At 42.6% G+C, this 15,217-nt stretch overlaps 1 pseudogene; it reads left to right on the top strand.

Annotated features, from left to right (window-relative positions):
- The first annotated feature begins 11,427 nt into the window (after nt 1-11,427).
- LOC120838193 lies at nt 11,428-13,299 on the top strand (annotated as a pseudogene).
- Nucleotides 13,300-15,217: the final 1,918 nt, after the last annotated feature.

Here is a 15,217-nt window from a genome sequence, read left to right as displayed (position 1 = left end):
ACGCTGCTCATTTTTTTTAGAGTGCAGCTCTTAGGCGCCCGTTTCCGGCTTGAGCGGCGTCGCCGTCGGCGTAACCAAGGTCACCTCAAGGTCACGTGACCCCCCTCCGCCCCCAAAGTCACGTGACACCCCCCCCCCGGAGGTCACGTGACCCCCTCCCCCCAGGTCAGGTGACCCCCGGAGCATATTAAAGAATGAGGAGAGGAGGAGGAGGAGAAGGGGTCTACCCTCCCCTCAGTACCCTTCCCTCCTCCTCCTCAAGAGCTGCGCTCCAATTCGGCGTTCCAGGGAGTTGTAAACGGCTTTCACTTTTTTTTTCAGTGACTACCAGAAAAATTAACGTGCTTTCTATGGGTTACAAACGTCAGGGATCCGTTCTAAGCGGCATTTGCGCACGGTGCAAAAATCGTTGCATCGCCCCTTGAAAACAGACTATATACAAATTTTTGCACTTACTATTTGAGAAAAATATAGAGTAATATCCTCAACTACTAGAAAACATGAACACTCATTGTGTTTAAAACAATAGACATCACAAGACTGAAGCCAAGCATTTTTTCGCGGATTACGATTTCGAAGGTTTCGGTGGTTCTATCATTAGCGAGGCAGTTCAAATTTTCAATAGACAAAGTAAGAGGAGAGTATTTGAATCTATTAGGACGACTGAATGGAGGCTTCATTTTTAGGGAGCGAATGTGACTCGAAGATATGTATGAGGCAGTCTTACAGCACGTGAGCACGAACGATGGCATATGTTGTAATAAAACTTGTGATAAATAGGAAGACGAGAAACTTTGCGCTGAGAATCAAGGGGAGCGAGGTGGCTAGGTTAGAAATAGCCTTTAGTTCCGATCTGATATGTGGAATAATTAAAATAATAAAAGCGGGCAGTTTTTTTTTTACATTATTATTGGTTAGGTTATTGGTTATTGGTTATTGGTCCGTACATTCATGGATTAGATTAGAGTCCATATTGAGAAAAGACTATATTATGCTCGCATTAGGGTGCCTCAATGTCCTTCTGTTTAGGGTGATGCCACCCTTTGTAGTACCCGATGCCGACAGCACGCGCTCACTGGTAAAATACAAAGAAATCGATGAAAACAAAATGTCGCCGTAGCACAGTCAGCGCCACGAGCGCGTGCAGGGACACGTTCTTTCACTCGCTTCTGAAAAAAAAAATAAAGAATAAAAGTGTGAGACAATATGGCCAGATGTCTCCACCCTAAGCAAAGCGCACATGAAGGCACCCTAGCTCGCATATTCTAGTTTAGACCGAACGAGGGTTTTGCAGTGAGTTTTACGTCCTGTTGTGCTAAGTATACCAATGCCTTCTAAGAAACCCAAGCGTGCTCAATGCCTTGTTGATTATGTTGTCGATATGAGCATTCCAAGTCAGATCTTCGGTGAAAGTCATACTTAAGTACATATATGAAGGAACATATGGAATAGAAAAGGATAAAATAAAGAAGGAAGGAAAGTAGTGCTTAGAACAATGCGTAGTGTTTAGACCCGCTAATTTTCGCAAGTAAATTGACATCAGGTGAACTGACGCCGCGTGACGTGACGACGGTGTTAGATCGTTATGTCACGTGATACCATAACGTCCCGTGAAATCAATTTGACTGCCAAATTTAGCGGGGAAACTAAATTGGTGTCTAGGTCGCGTGACGACTAAGTTTGGAGGATTTTACGTCCTAAACAAGAGAATGGCATCTTGCACGCACCAGCGGAGGGCTGGGGATTAATTTCGACTAGGGTGCCTTCATGTGCGCTTTGCTTAGGGTGGAGACATCTGACCATTTTGTTCCCCCTTTTACATTTATTTTTTGTTCAGAAGCGCGTGAAAGAGCGTGTTCCTGCACGCGTCTGTGGCGCTGACTGTGCTATGGCGACATTTTGTTTTCGTCGATTTCTTTGTATTTTTCCCGTGAGCGCGTGCTGTCGGCATCGAGAACTACAAAGGGTGGCATCACTCTAAACAGAAGGTCATTGAGGCACCCTAATTTCGACCACCTGGGAATCTGTTAACGTGCAACCATTACACGGCGCCTTCTCCGCAATAAGCATCCGTCAGATTGCCGGCGCCTTGGCCTGGATTCCAACCCGCAACCTAGGCCGGTAAGTTGATCGAAAGGGCTATCTCTCCCGGCGGTTAACTCACCCTCATGCGGGATTTTAGGGTCATGTAACCGGCTCCGTGGGGAGAAACTACTTAGCGTGCCAGCCGATTCCGCTCAGCAGACGTAAGCCAAATGCCCTGTTGTTTTTTTTTAATACTCAATTTATACGACCTTCCCCACAAATAACTTTACATGTCGCCCCTAATATACACGAATCCGGTTCATTTCACTTGTGTTTCAAGCCTCTTCAACCTTTTTCTGCGCGAAAAATCGAACTTTATTATTCGAAGCGAGGACGGGCTTACGGCAGCCAGCCATTGGGCTGGAACTCTAGGTACCTTTAGTTTCTTGTCCCCACGGAGCCGGTCACGTGTTCTCAAAATCCCTCATGCGGGGCAGTTAACCGCTGGAAGATATCCCCGCATCTGTCTGCAAACGGGCCGGTGACCCTTGGAGCCACCGAGACGACCCGCACGACGTCAACTTTCCTGCTAAATATAAGGCAATAGCAAGGGCGGACGGACGAGCGGACGGGCAAACTTCTGAAATTTTTTCAAATAAAAAGCATTTCATGTTAAAAAGAAGGTAGCAGATAGAGCCGACGGTTTTGTGAACCTAGGATTGATGGGGCCACTAAAACTCCGTATAATAAAAGCTTTGTCGCTGATACCAGGTTTTTGACGTATTTATATATATGTTGGAACGACAAGATTCATAGAAAAGTTACCGTTTATCGAGCATATATTCGCACAACTTGCTATCTTTCTACAAGATTACCCATTGACGTCACGCCGCGTGTTTCTCATGGCCGCCGCTCGCGGCTGCAGGTCGCGGAATATTCTAAGTTTTGCCTCGCTATTACACGGCGGAATAGCAACATTTCGATGAAAGGGGGTGTGTTTTCTGTCATGTGTGACAAGGTGAACAATATCAAAAGCAGAAGATGTCAATTCTTTCAACGTTAAAATCGTTGCACAGCTCCTTTAAACAAACGTCAAGTTCGTCTTCGCTTTTTGTATAATGTCACGTGCCGTACATCTGAATGTCAGAATGCGTAAGCAGACGCTGGGGTCACCACATATTACCGGAAAGGTCTATCGGTGGCATGCACTGTTCATAATCAGCGCTTTATAAGAATTTGTCCAATACTGGCGTGTAGTGTTCAAACTTTATGGTACTGCATGGCCGACCTCTAGCTAGAGTTTTTGAGGATGCATACATATTTAAACACCTTCAATGTTGCCTTATTTCCTGTTTTCTTCGCTTCTTTCCCGTCTTTGCAATAGAAGAATTTCGCCATGCGGCGGTCTTCGTCACCGAAGGCACCGAAAGGATTCGATTTCCTTTAGGAACGGAAGGAAGCACGGTTTGCGCATTCCTCGATCGAAGCGGAAGCAAAATTTCAAAAAGATTTCTGAACTGCGCAAGAAAAACAGCAGGAGCTTTAGCTTAAAGGATCCTTATTCCTCGCATTTATCTCTCCCGTTGATATTCTTTTTTCGCCGTTTACCCAATTATATATATTTCTTTCCGATCTTCCTACAAATTGTAGCACGCCCCAGTTTTCCATAATTTTTTCTTCAAACGCCCGTTCACACAATAAAAAAAAAAAACTCATCTTTTCTTTTTTTGGGGGGAAAGCATTGTGTTTTTTTATTAGTATTATTTTTATAGCTTTCGTTAAAACATATTTTATTATGGCCGTCGTTTACGGTATTCCACGTGACAGTGTATACCACGCGTGGGTAAATTGTGCGTGCGTCTTTGCTTGCTCCAGCTCGGCCGCGAAACCTATTCAGGAAGAGGGATTTGGGAACCAGAAGTTCGATTTCAGTTGTATGTTGCCTTGCTTTCTGCCTTTGTTTAGCTTGCCTTAATGCGTTCAGAAAAAAGGAAAAAAAAAAAGAATCTTGCACACATGCACACGCGCTCACACACACACACACACACACATACACACGCACACGTTGCAACAGTCAGCGTGTCTGTAAATATATTCATTTTTTCTTTCCTTTTCTTTTCTTGTCGGAGGAAAGGGAGGGGGGAAGCATTTTATCTCCGCATCAATTTCTCGGTTTTTGTTATTCTTTTATCCTAAATCTGCATATTCACTCGTGTGTGTCAATATATGTTTAATGTATATTTTTGTTCATGACCTGAGGAGCGAGTGTCGGGCAGACTGCACTATCCCGATAACGTCCAGCTCTGAAACCATCACCGCTTCAACAAATAATCCGTTCTCAAAATAAACGAGAGGGCGGGCATCGAAAGTCGACATTCACTTTTAAATCTCTCTTCCGTGCGTTGAATCTGGTCTAATTACATTAAGTTAAAAAAAGCTTTTCAAACGCATTGCGTTAATGCCATGGAAGCAGGGATATATATATATATATATATATATATATATATATATATATATTTATTTATTTATTTATTTATTTATTTATTTATTTATCTTTGAAGGCTTGTCTGAAGAGTCACGGCACCACCGCTGGAACTGACATGCAATCAATCTCTGTGGTACAGGTACTCCTGGCCTCTACCCTAGCGTTGGCCCTACCTACCAGCCCGGCACTCTCCGACTCTTCTGGAGAAGATAACTCAGCCTGGATTCTTCCGTCAATGAGCCCAATGGCTGCTGCACAGCCGCAAGCCAACCAATCTCCTACTCAGCTGAATCTGGCAATCAACCATCTTCGCGTCTGGCAACTGGGAACATCATGTGACCTACTGTAACAAAAGTTAAATGGGGTCTTCTGGCCACGGTGAAGGGGGACGGGAAGGTAAACGCAGTGGTCCAGTCAGGCAAGTGCGTCGTAAACGCTATGGCCAAAGCTAAGGAGTAGCTCTGGGGTAACATGGAGGGAAATAACCATAGTAGTAGTGCATGCGGTCTCAAGGATCTGTTGAAGGGAAGGAGCCAGAACCTCGGCAGACACATAGAGGTTGGGGTACGTAGGCTGAGGGAGTTTCTGAGAGGGTTCAGGTGCCAATATGCACTACTCCCAGAGGCCTAGGGACAGACTTTTCAGAGAGAGCAGTGGTGGTGGAAGCTTACCGGGTGATTAGGGGGATGGTGTATATGCCTTCACGACTTCAGTACGGCGTATTGGAAGTAAACAGGGTGGTGTTTGAGGCTCGCTCCGACCCTTTTGCATGGGCATCCACTACAGTGGAGCCACAGGCATCACGATAGAGGATATGATTGGACGTCATGTCATAGATTTTTTGGGGGACCCACGGAGGTCGGAGGGCACCGGTGTATATGCACCAGTACCATATGAACCAGTACGAAAGTCAGGGAGAGCTCCTAAGTGTGAATACAGCAAGAGTAGCAAGGAGTGCAGGACGAAGCCCCGTAGAACTAAGAGAAAGAATCGGCTCAATATAGGCTCCATAAACATGCAAGGAGGTAGAAACAGAATCTTAGAAAGAGAGAAGGAAAGCTCCAGAGAGCACTTATGGCTGAAATGTAAAGTAATCCTTCTGGGGTTTGCTTACCTGAAAGCAGGAAATTACAGAAAACTTTACATGTATATCAAGGGACATCAGAGAAATTTACCTTAATCAGGAAATAATTATCCTAGGGACATGAATGCCCACTTAGAAAAGTTTGATGGATCCACAAATACGATGGGAAAGTTGCTAGAAGATGTCTGTGATGCCCTGGTCCTTGTGTTAACGCACAAGTAAAATGCGACAGGTAAATAACGTGGGAACGAAACAACTCACATCGCAAGACACCAAATGTACAGGGCGACATGGGCTGGTCGTCTTTTGAGAGCAGGGAGGCAATTAGTACATTGAAGTTTGAGCGAAGATTAACAGAAATGTGTGATGCGCGCTGGGCACGGAAGGTATTCAAATATTTATACATGAAAAGTTTAAACACAAATAGGTCAAACCGAACCCCAAAGTTTACATTTTTTTCTTTCTTTATTTGTTTTGCGGATTTTGATTCCACAGAGGGGGCAGAGATAAAGGCACAATGCCTGAGATAGCCTCTGCTTCTCCCCCCCCCCCCCCCCTAAATCGTACAGTTCAACATAGGAGCAGCAGAAGTTACAATCAAACCAAAAAAATAACCGCTGTAACGAAATAAAACACGCTATGAACAGAGAACATAAATGATGTTGTCAAGAATAAACACGAAATGAAGCGTATACAAAACAGGTCAAACAATTATTTGAAAATAAAAACATCTGCACACTGTTGATGGGCAAATAACAAAATTTTCAAAAAGTCAGACAGATACTGCAATGAAAATTTGAACTTTTGAATACTGCAGAAAAAAATACACAACGTGACACGTCCCCCCCTCCCCCCCCCCCCCCCAAAAAAAAAAAAAAAAAAAAAAAAAAGAAAATACCAAAGAAATTATCACGTCACTTGCCACTAGAATTTTCTCCAAAAATGTTTGAAACTACCAAACGGCTGGTCAAAGTGTATGTTGATATTTGTTCTACTAAGCATTTTAGTGATCTGAAAATGTGATGCTTGTCGACCATAGTTTGCTCTTACGTATGGCGTTTTTCGAATTGGGTTCCGTAATAAGTATGGATTAAAACTGGTTATGGGCGTCGAGTGGAGTTTATTTTTATGTATCATTTGCGATAGTTTGAAATAATAAATCTGATTTGCCTTGAGAATATTATACTTGATAAAGAGGGGCTGCGTTCTTAAAATCCTTATGTCGTCTCTATAATTTTCACATATACGTAGTACAGTTTGTTTTGTAAAATGATTAGTTTATTTTACTTTGTAGCTGTTGTTGTACCCCACACCATGATGCCGTAACTGATTCTAGAATAAAATAGGGAGTAATATAACGTTAGTTTAAGCCAGGCAGGAATTAGATTTTGAATTTTATAAATAATGCCAGTAACTCGGGACAAGTCGGCTTTTAGTTTGTTGGCGTGCGTGTTCCAAGAAAGGTCCTCAGTGAACCAAACACCAAAATATTTTTGTTCAACCACCTGCTCAAGTACCGTGCCTTCAAATCTGATGTTTATAGTGCTGTCATCTCGGTTCCCCGTTGGCTTAAAAATCAGATACTTAGTTTTATTGGTACGTAGGCTTAAACTATTTATTTGTAACCATTTGGATAGTTTTGTGATATATTCATTGGCTAATTTTTCTACACTCTTTTTTGTTAAACCTGGAAAAACACATTTTGTCATCTGCATGCATTGTCATCTCGGGGCAACCTGATATATCCGTTATATCATTTATATACACTAGAAATAACGTCGGCCCCAAAATAAAGCCCTGGGGAACACCCTAACGTAGTTTCATTTTACTAGATATCGTATCATTTAAGCACACGTATTGGTACTGATTTGTAAGATATGTTTTAATTAATTTTAACGCCGCTTCACGTACTCCGTACATTTCAAGTTTTTTTTAAGTAAGATATTGTGTTGTACGATGTCGAAAGCTTTCCTAGAGTGACAAGTTTTCTCTCAATATTCTCAACTATTTTATTTTTTATTTTAATCAGTGTTGATCCGGCAGACTTGTTTGTCCTGGAATCCATACTGGAATTAAAAAATGGATTGAAATTTTTGAAAAAAAAAATATTCAGCCTCTCATTGATAACGCGTTCAAATATCTTTGAAAACACAGAGAGAACATATATCGGCCTATAATTATTAGCTTCAGTTTCTCCTCCGCCCTTATACACAGGCATTACTTTTGCAACTTTTAGTTCATCGGGGAACTCACCAGTCTCTAGCATCTTATTTATTATATTCGATAATACTGGACTTATGATGCAAGTGGTGCATTTAATTGGTAAAGCTTTAATTTTATCCTCACCTACAGTTACATTGTTATCTAAACTATTTATTATTTGGTAAATTTCTTCATAAGTCGCTGGAGCAAGCATAATCGAACTTTTTTAATTTTTTTATTTTATACAGTCATCATTAGTTGCATTTTTAGCCGCGCACGTGCCGATATTGGTAAAATGCGAATTCATTGCGTCTGCGAGCTCTTTCCCTGCCACACTTACATTATCGATTATCAGTTCCGTGACACTACAGCGTTTCTGCTTCTTGTTTGTTAGATGGTTTACTGTATTCCAAACTTTTCGGTGGTCATTGTGAATATGCTGAAATTTATTTTGATAATACTCAAATTGTGCTTGTTTTAAGTCAGAGTTCAACTTACTTCTAATTTTTTAAACTCAGGCAGTAAGCTTAGGTCGTGATGATGTATAAGGCATGACACTTGCGTTCTTTTCGTGTTTTTTTTTTCTTTTACATAAATCATTTGTTATCTACGGTTTTCTAATTTTTTTTAGGCTTGGCTTTAGTTTCGCATAGAGGAGATGCTATATAATAACAGCATTCGAATTAAGACAGGAAGTAATTATATGATTGTGTCGGATCATGTTCATTATAAACGTCTTCCCAGTTTTCTTGATCTATTAAGTAGCCAAAAGTTCTTAGCGCTTCTTCGTTTATTTTGCGGTGACAGCGTTTTTCTTTATTTAGATAACTTTTCGCGGTTGAAAGAGTTGCAATACAGAAGATAGGGATATTGTCGCTTATGTTGTGCAAGATAACGCCGGCTGAGGTCTGGTTACATGCTATGTTTGTAAGACAAGCGTCAAGTGGTGTGGCTGAGGTAACCCTAGTAGGCAACGTTATGTCGTTGTTACAGGCGTTTTGTTGAATAAGATCTCTGAACTTTCTTGCGTGCCCCTAACCAGAGCAGTGTCTATATTCATATCACCAAGAATCATAAATGGTAGGTTAGGCCCCAGAGCACAAAATACTTTTTCAATGAATGACATAAATGCAAGCACGTTGCCGTTTGGCGGCCTATACACAGCTGCGACTACAGTATGTGGGAGCTTAACATCCAAACATTCTACATCATCATTTATTGTTGTTAAATCTTCTATAATCTGATACTGTAGGTTATCTTTTACATAAATGGCTCTACCGCCCCTCCCCTTTTTTTTTTTTTTTTTTTTGTTGACTCTGCACACATTTTTACATATATAACCGCGCAGGGATGGCGGCAAATCCTCGTTTTTTAACCAAGTTTCTGTGAGTGCGATTGCATCGAATTCTATATTTAAAGATTGTGAAAGGATTTCATGGCTGTCAACCCTATGTTTTACACTTCTTGTATTTAAATGTACAGCGGAAAACTGTCTATCGTTTCTTTTGTATTTCTTGTTAAATGACAGGCAGTTGTAATAGTTGCAGTGTCGGTGAGAGCTTCTTCGGTCATCATCGCTACGTTTGTCCTGAAGGGCTTTCACTGTGGTTAGTTTGCTATCGTTTCAACATCCGACAGGCAAGCGATCCTGATTCCGTTCTCATTCTCGGTTTTTCTGGCAAAAACCTTGCCCCCCGATGAAAACACAAGCTTCCATCCTACGCTTTTTTTCTTTGAGGTTGCAGCACCAAGTAGTCTTTGGTTTGAGCCAGACAGGTGTTCGTTGAGGTATGCGAGGTGATTGTTCACCCCCCCCTTCCCCCCCCCCCCCCCCCCCCCCCCATCGTAGTCAAGGTCTTTGATCGTGAATCGCTGCTTTTTGTTTTTCTGTGGGATCTTATTTCGTTTTGTGCGCTTATATTCTTATCCGAAGTTTTGAAAGACGGGACTCTGTGACACACGTCACTATCTAAATCTGAGATCGGCTCGTTTAGAATAGTTTCAATACGTTTTACAATGTCGTACGGGTCACCTTCATCCGGGACGCCTTTAATTTCGAGATTGTTTGATGCTGGTGCCTGCTCAAGCCCCTCAATCTTCTCGCTCAGCCTTCGGTCCTTAAAGGACAATTCATTTTGTTTAGTCAGCTTTTGCATTTCCTTCTGAATTTCTTGTATCTCTTTTTTTTTATTCCATTCACACTATCGCAGGTGTCACTGCAGTCTTGACACTAACCTTGATATTTCGAAGGTCAACTCCAGGTTCACCTCTTAAGCCATCAACAGCCTTCGCGATTTCTTTGCCGGTTTCTTTGATCATATCTCAGACTAGGAAGGCGAAGTTACGCGGATTACAGAGCAGAAATTTAACACTGAAAGAAGACCAGGCGAAGTTACGCGGATTACAGAGCAGAAATTTAACACTGAAAGAAGACCAATCACAAAAACAAAACAAAAACAAAAAATAATGACAGTGTGCTGTGTTCGGCAGTAGTGCGCAAAACAGGCATATGTGTATTCCCTTTTAGACAGAAAAGAAATGCTCACCTGCAATAACAGACGGTTAGTGTATGCACTGCTCGCGCGCCATCTGCCGAACTGAACTCCCGAATTAAATACATACACACTAGTGATGGGGCTGAGCAGATTATTTCAGTGGAAAAGAAAGTGAAGGAGGCAGAAAGGAAAATGTGGGAGGTAGGAATGCGGAAAAACTTAGGTCTAATAATGTACAGGACACAAAAACAGGACAAGAGAAATGAAAAGGGGTTTAACAATTCACTGGGAAGTTTACTGTTTCAGGCCAGAACAGGAGTTTTGATGTCGAGGACGTATATAAGGCTAAATTTCTGGAGACTGACGCATTATGTGCTGTCTGTCATAATGAGAGCGAGACACCAGAGCACTTGGTTTTTAAGTGCATGGGCTTCGCCCTGCCCTCCCTCAAAGGGTAACAGATCTGACCGGGGCCCTGAGTTTCGCTGGCGACGATGGAAGGACTGAAGAGAAATGGATTAGTCATAAAGAGGCGATACAAAGATTGGTGGAAATTATCTAGGAAGAATTGAATGATGCACAACTGGCTAGCACAGCTGGGGACAGGCGGGACAGGGGAAAATCGGGACTCCAATCCGCGTGGCTACGGCCCAAACTCTGAACCCTGTCTCCCAGTGGGTCTGTTGCTAATGGAACGTCATTAAGGTTTGGCCAGAGGAAAATCGGCGACTCCCTCGCCGGGGGAAGAAACGGAGAATAATGTTCTTTTTTTTCTGATTTTTCCAAAGGTCATTTTAGTGATATCTCACACTACCTGGTGACAGTTAGAGGTAAAATTGGCTTAGAAGGGCGGGAGAAAGAGTATGTTTGTCTTTCTAGACTTAGGTTAGGTGGCACAAGCTACCGCCCGCTCAAACATATATCGGTTTGATTACGCCAACGGCTCATATCTTGACTTCTATATTTTCCTTGCTGCGTACGCGTGGGACGACGTCCTTCGTTTACACTCGGTTGACGAGGCGGTCACTGCTTTGACCAATATTTTGATGACCGGCATGCACAGCTTTATACCTCGTAAACAAACTGATCGATCAAACAGATATCCCCCCTGGTTCTCTCCCCAATTAAAACACGTAATGCGCAAAAAGTTACATTTGCACCGTCTTTACCGCACTACTAACAGCAACGAAGTTTATGACAGGTTTAAAATATGCCGAGCCACGGTTAAAGAACTGTATAAGCATGATAAAGAGGCTTATCGTAGACAAGTCGAAGGAAGTGTTTCCAAGCGTCCCCAGGATTTTTGGCGATTGGTTAAAAAGCATACTCGAGATAGGTCGAGCCCTGCTTCACTTATGATTGACGGAGCATATTCTTCTGATCCTGATAAGATATGCAATCAATTCGCAAAGTTTTTCCTGTCCACCTATTCATCAGTCAGTGTCGAAAACACAGAGCTTTTACTAACTACTCATAACCATTTTCCTCCTCCGACAATTGACCTTTCCAACGTTGTTTGGGCAATTCATCAGCTCCCATCTAAAAACTCTTGTGGCCTTGATGGCATACCGAATTTTATTGTTAAGGGGTGTGTCGACATACTGGCTCCCATTCTACACCACATATTTTCTATGTCGCTGAAGCAGTCTATCTTTCCGACCGCCTGGAAAAAGGGCTTGGTAATCCCTCTTCTTAAATCAGGCACCTCAACGAATATCACAAACTATAGACCGATATCATTGCTTTCCGTATTTTCGAAGGTATTCGAAAAAATCCTTCATTAGCATCTAACACACTGTTTTAAGCGCTTAATACCCGAAGTTCAAAATGGTTTTTTGAGCGGCAGGTCTGTTGAAACAAATCTTGCGTGTTTTTTAAATGATGTTGCCCCCAGAGTCTGTTCTCGAGAGCAAGTTGACGCAGTGTATTTTGATTGTAGCAAGGCATTTGATCGTGTAAACCACAAGTTACTGTTACACAAACTTTCTGTTTCTGGTCTCAGCGACGAGTACTGTTCTTGGTTTGAAAGTTGTCTTTCTGCAAGAGAAACCTTTGTCGGCTACGCAAATGTTAGGTCTTTTTTTTTTTTTCCTGTGCCATCTGGTGTACCCCAGGGTTCCAAACTGGGACCTCTTCTTTTTAATATATTTGTTAAAGATGTCCAAGACATCATTCGCCATTCGAGCCTCTTGCAGTTCGCTGATGACCTCAAGATCTATAAAAATATTTCGTCATTAAATGATTGTGGTCTACTGCAGGAAGATATCAACGCCATCTGTCTATGGTGTAAAGATAACGGGCTTGATCTTAACATAGGAAAAACAAATGTAATATCTTTCACGCGTAAGACTAAACCAACTCACTTTCTGTACTACTTAGAAAATTCGTCGATTACTCGAGTTACGATTGTGAAAGATCTGGGAGTGATGCTAGACTCCAAACTCAACTTTAACTCGTACGCGACATACGTTGTGAGCTCTTGTTTTCGTCTTCTCGGTGCAATTTGAAGATTTAGTAAGTGTTTTTCAAGTGTTTACCTTTTCTACGTACTTTACCGAAACATAGTTCTTCCAAAACATGACTTCTGCATTGTGATTTGGAACAGCCTTAGTGCTACAGCTTCCAATAATGAGGAACGCGTACAGAAAAGATTTGCCAGAACTTGTCATTTTAGATCCCCATCACACGATCTTTTTGATTACAACGAAATGCTTAGACAATTGCAAATCACTAACGTCGCATCAAGACGATGCTCGCGCGACCTCTTATTCTTGTGCAAATGCATACATTCTAATCACGATATTAGCTCTCTGGTCACATCTATTAACTATCATATACCCGGTAGAAATGTTCGTTCTAGTCGCACTTTCCATGTCAATTACAGCGATTTCACGTCACCCTCGGGCCGACTGCAAAACTACTTCAATCATCTGGAATCAGATGGCATTGACATTTTTAACCCTAACCAACCTCATTTTAGGAAGTGCTTGCTTTATGTATTGAAATAATGTTCATGCTTTGCAACTATTCAATTCCTGTGTTTCTCTTTTAGAGGTGTGTGAGGCGACCATACTTTTCTTGTTTGTGTTTATATGCTTTCTGAAATGTTACTAACAAGCGCACCAATGTATAGGCTTTGGCTGTTTTTGGGCACTCAAAATAAACAAACAAACAAACAAACAAAGGGTATAGTCGTGAACATCTATCCAATATTCATTCATAAGTACTTTAGGGGTGTCTACAGAACACCGCTCAATACACCTTCCAGGGGATCTAATCTGGACACTTGGCGTAAAAGACGGCAAGGAATTCGACCGCCGTGATTGGACGGCGCCAAGGTCAAACGCGACGCCGGCCAATCACGGCCGCCGAATTCCTTGCCGACTTCTTCGCCAAGTGTCCAGATTACAGCCCCAGTTGGGACATGGTATCGCCGCTGGAACTATCATGCAATCAATTCGTCTGATACAAGTTAGTTATCCCAACAATGCCGCCTGTTGCCGTAACGGCAATCTCTATCTTTTGGTGATGTCGTGCCCCTACGAACGACTTGTCAGTGTACCGTAGGAAATGTTTGAGATTTGTTCTTATTTGTTCATACCATGCGATATATGATATCTCATATTTTGCTCTGAATCTCGGGTGACATTGAGACAAACCCTGGCCCTATCGGTGCTGAATACCATTCCATTCTGGAAGCGCTAAACCGTATTGAAACTGATCGAGCATATATGCTTGCAGCAATCGCATCCTTTCAGAATGAACAGCGCGCGGCTGTTGCCATGGCCAAACTTTTTGACGACACAATTACTAACATCGAGGAAAATATCGAAGCTATGAGGAGTGTGCTAACTCAGTCGCAATCACCTAACAACCCGCTAAACAGCATTCCATCAAAACTTCTCAATCTGAAAGCTAGGTGTCGTGACTCAGTAAACGGCCTTCGTCGATGGAATTTACTTTTCTTGGGATTGCCGGATTCAGAAACGTGGACGAAGTCGCAGGAAAACGTTGTTAAGTCCGGTTCACACATTCGCAACTGTTTACGACCGAGTGCATTAAGACCTCTTGTAATATCTTACGACAAGATAACACACAGGCCAGCTGGTCTATGAGATGACCTGGAACCACGTTTCGCCAGAGCGAAGGTTTTGCAGTATTTTCGAGATTAAGTATATACGTACTTTTTATGACAATTGGTCGTTTATAACATTGTCAAAGATTTTTCAAGTCAATGGTGAAAGAATGAGTCACGGAAGCAATTGGAAATATACGGAAATCGCGATAGATGGCGCCGGTGAGTTCTCTCGACGTAATATATCGGAAAAGCTCGTAACGCGTTTGGTCGTAAGCAGTCGCAAGTGTGTGAACGAGCCTTTACCTTCGAGGATAAAACCCTGGAGCTCTTCTCTTACCCACGTCCATCAGTGCGGATTATGAGCGAGACTCAAGTTGGATTTCACACTGGGCAGAACGCGAATTGGATATCACACTGAAAGCTGGTTCCCACGCTTGAGAGAGTACGACCCTTGCAATGGCCGAGGCCTGCGCTCCCAATTATCCCAGCGTGGGTGGTGAGAGGTCTCGCTGCCTCAGCGAGCGCTCCCCAGCTGGTAACCCTTAATTTGCCATGTTGACGCTCCAGTCACTTTCGCCGCCGATGAGTCAACATGTTCCTACGGGAGTCGATTCGCTGCAGTGGGTTCTGTACGTACCTTGAGTCCCACTCCCTGGCTTGTTAGAACCTTGCCAACCAATACGAAAGGCGAAAAAAAGAGAGACGTCTTATTAACTCCGGTCGCGCACGCGTGCTAAACAAATATTAATAATGGGTCCAGGGAATTATAGCAAGGTCTTCACGATAGTTATCTTTTCGCTTCAGGCCGGCGCGAACATTCGTGTACGTTACCTATTTGGGTATAGCAA

This window comes from Ixodes scapularis, unplaced genomic scaffold (assembly GCF_016920785.2).
Source record: "Ixodes scapularis isolate PalLabHiFi unplaced genomic scaffold, ASM1692078v2 PGA_scaffold0__279_contigs__length_252992795, whole genome shotgun sequence".
Classification (NCBI taxonomy): Eukaryota; Metazoa; Arthropoda; class Arachnida; order Ixodida; family Ixodidae; genus Ixodes; species Ixodes scapularis.
The sequence above is the reverse complement of the archived record's forward strand: the minus strand, read 5'-3'. Positions and strand labels throughout refer to the sequence as shown.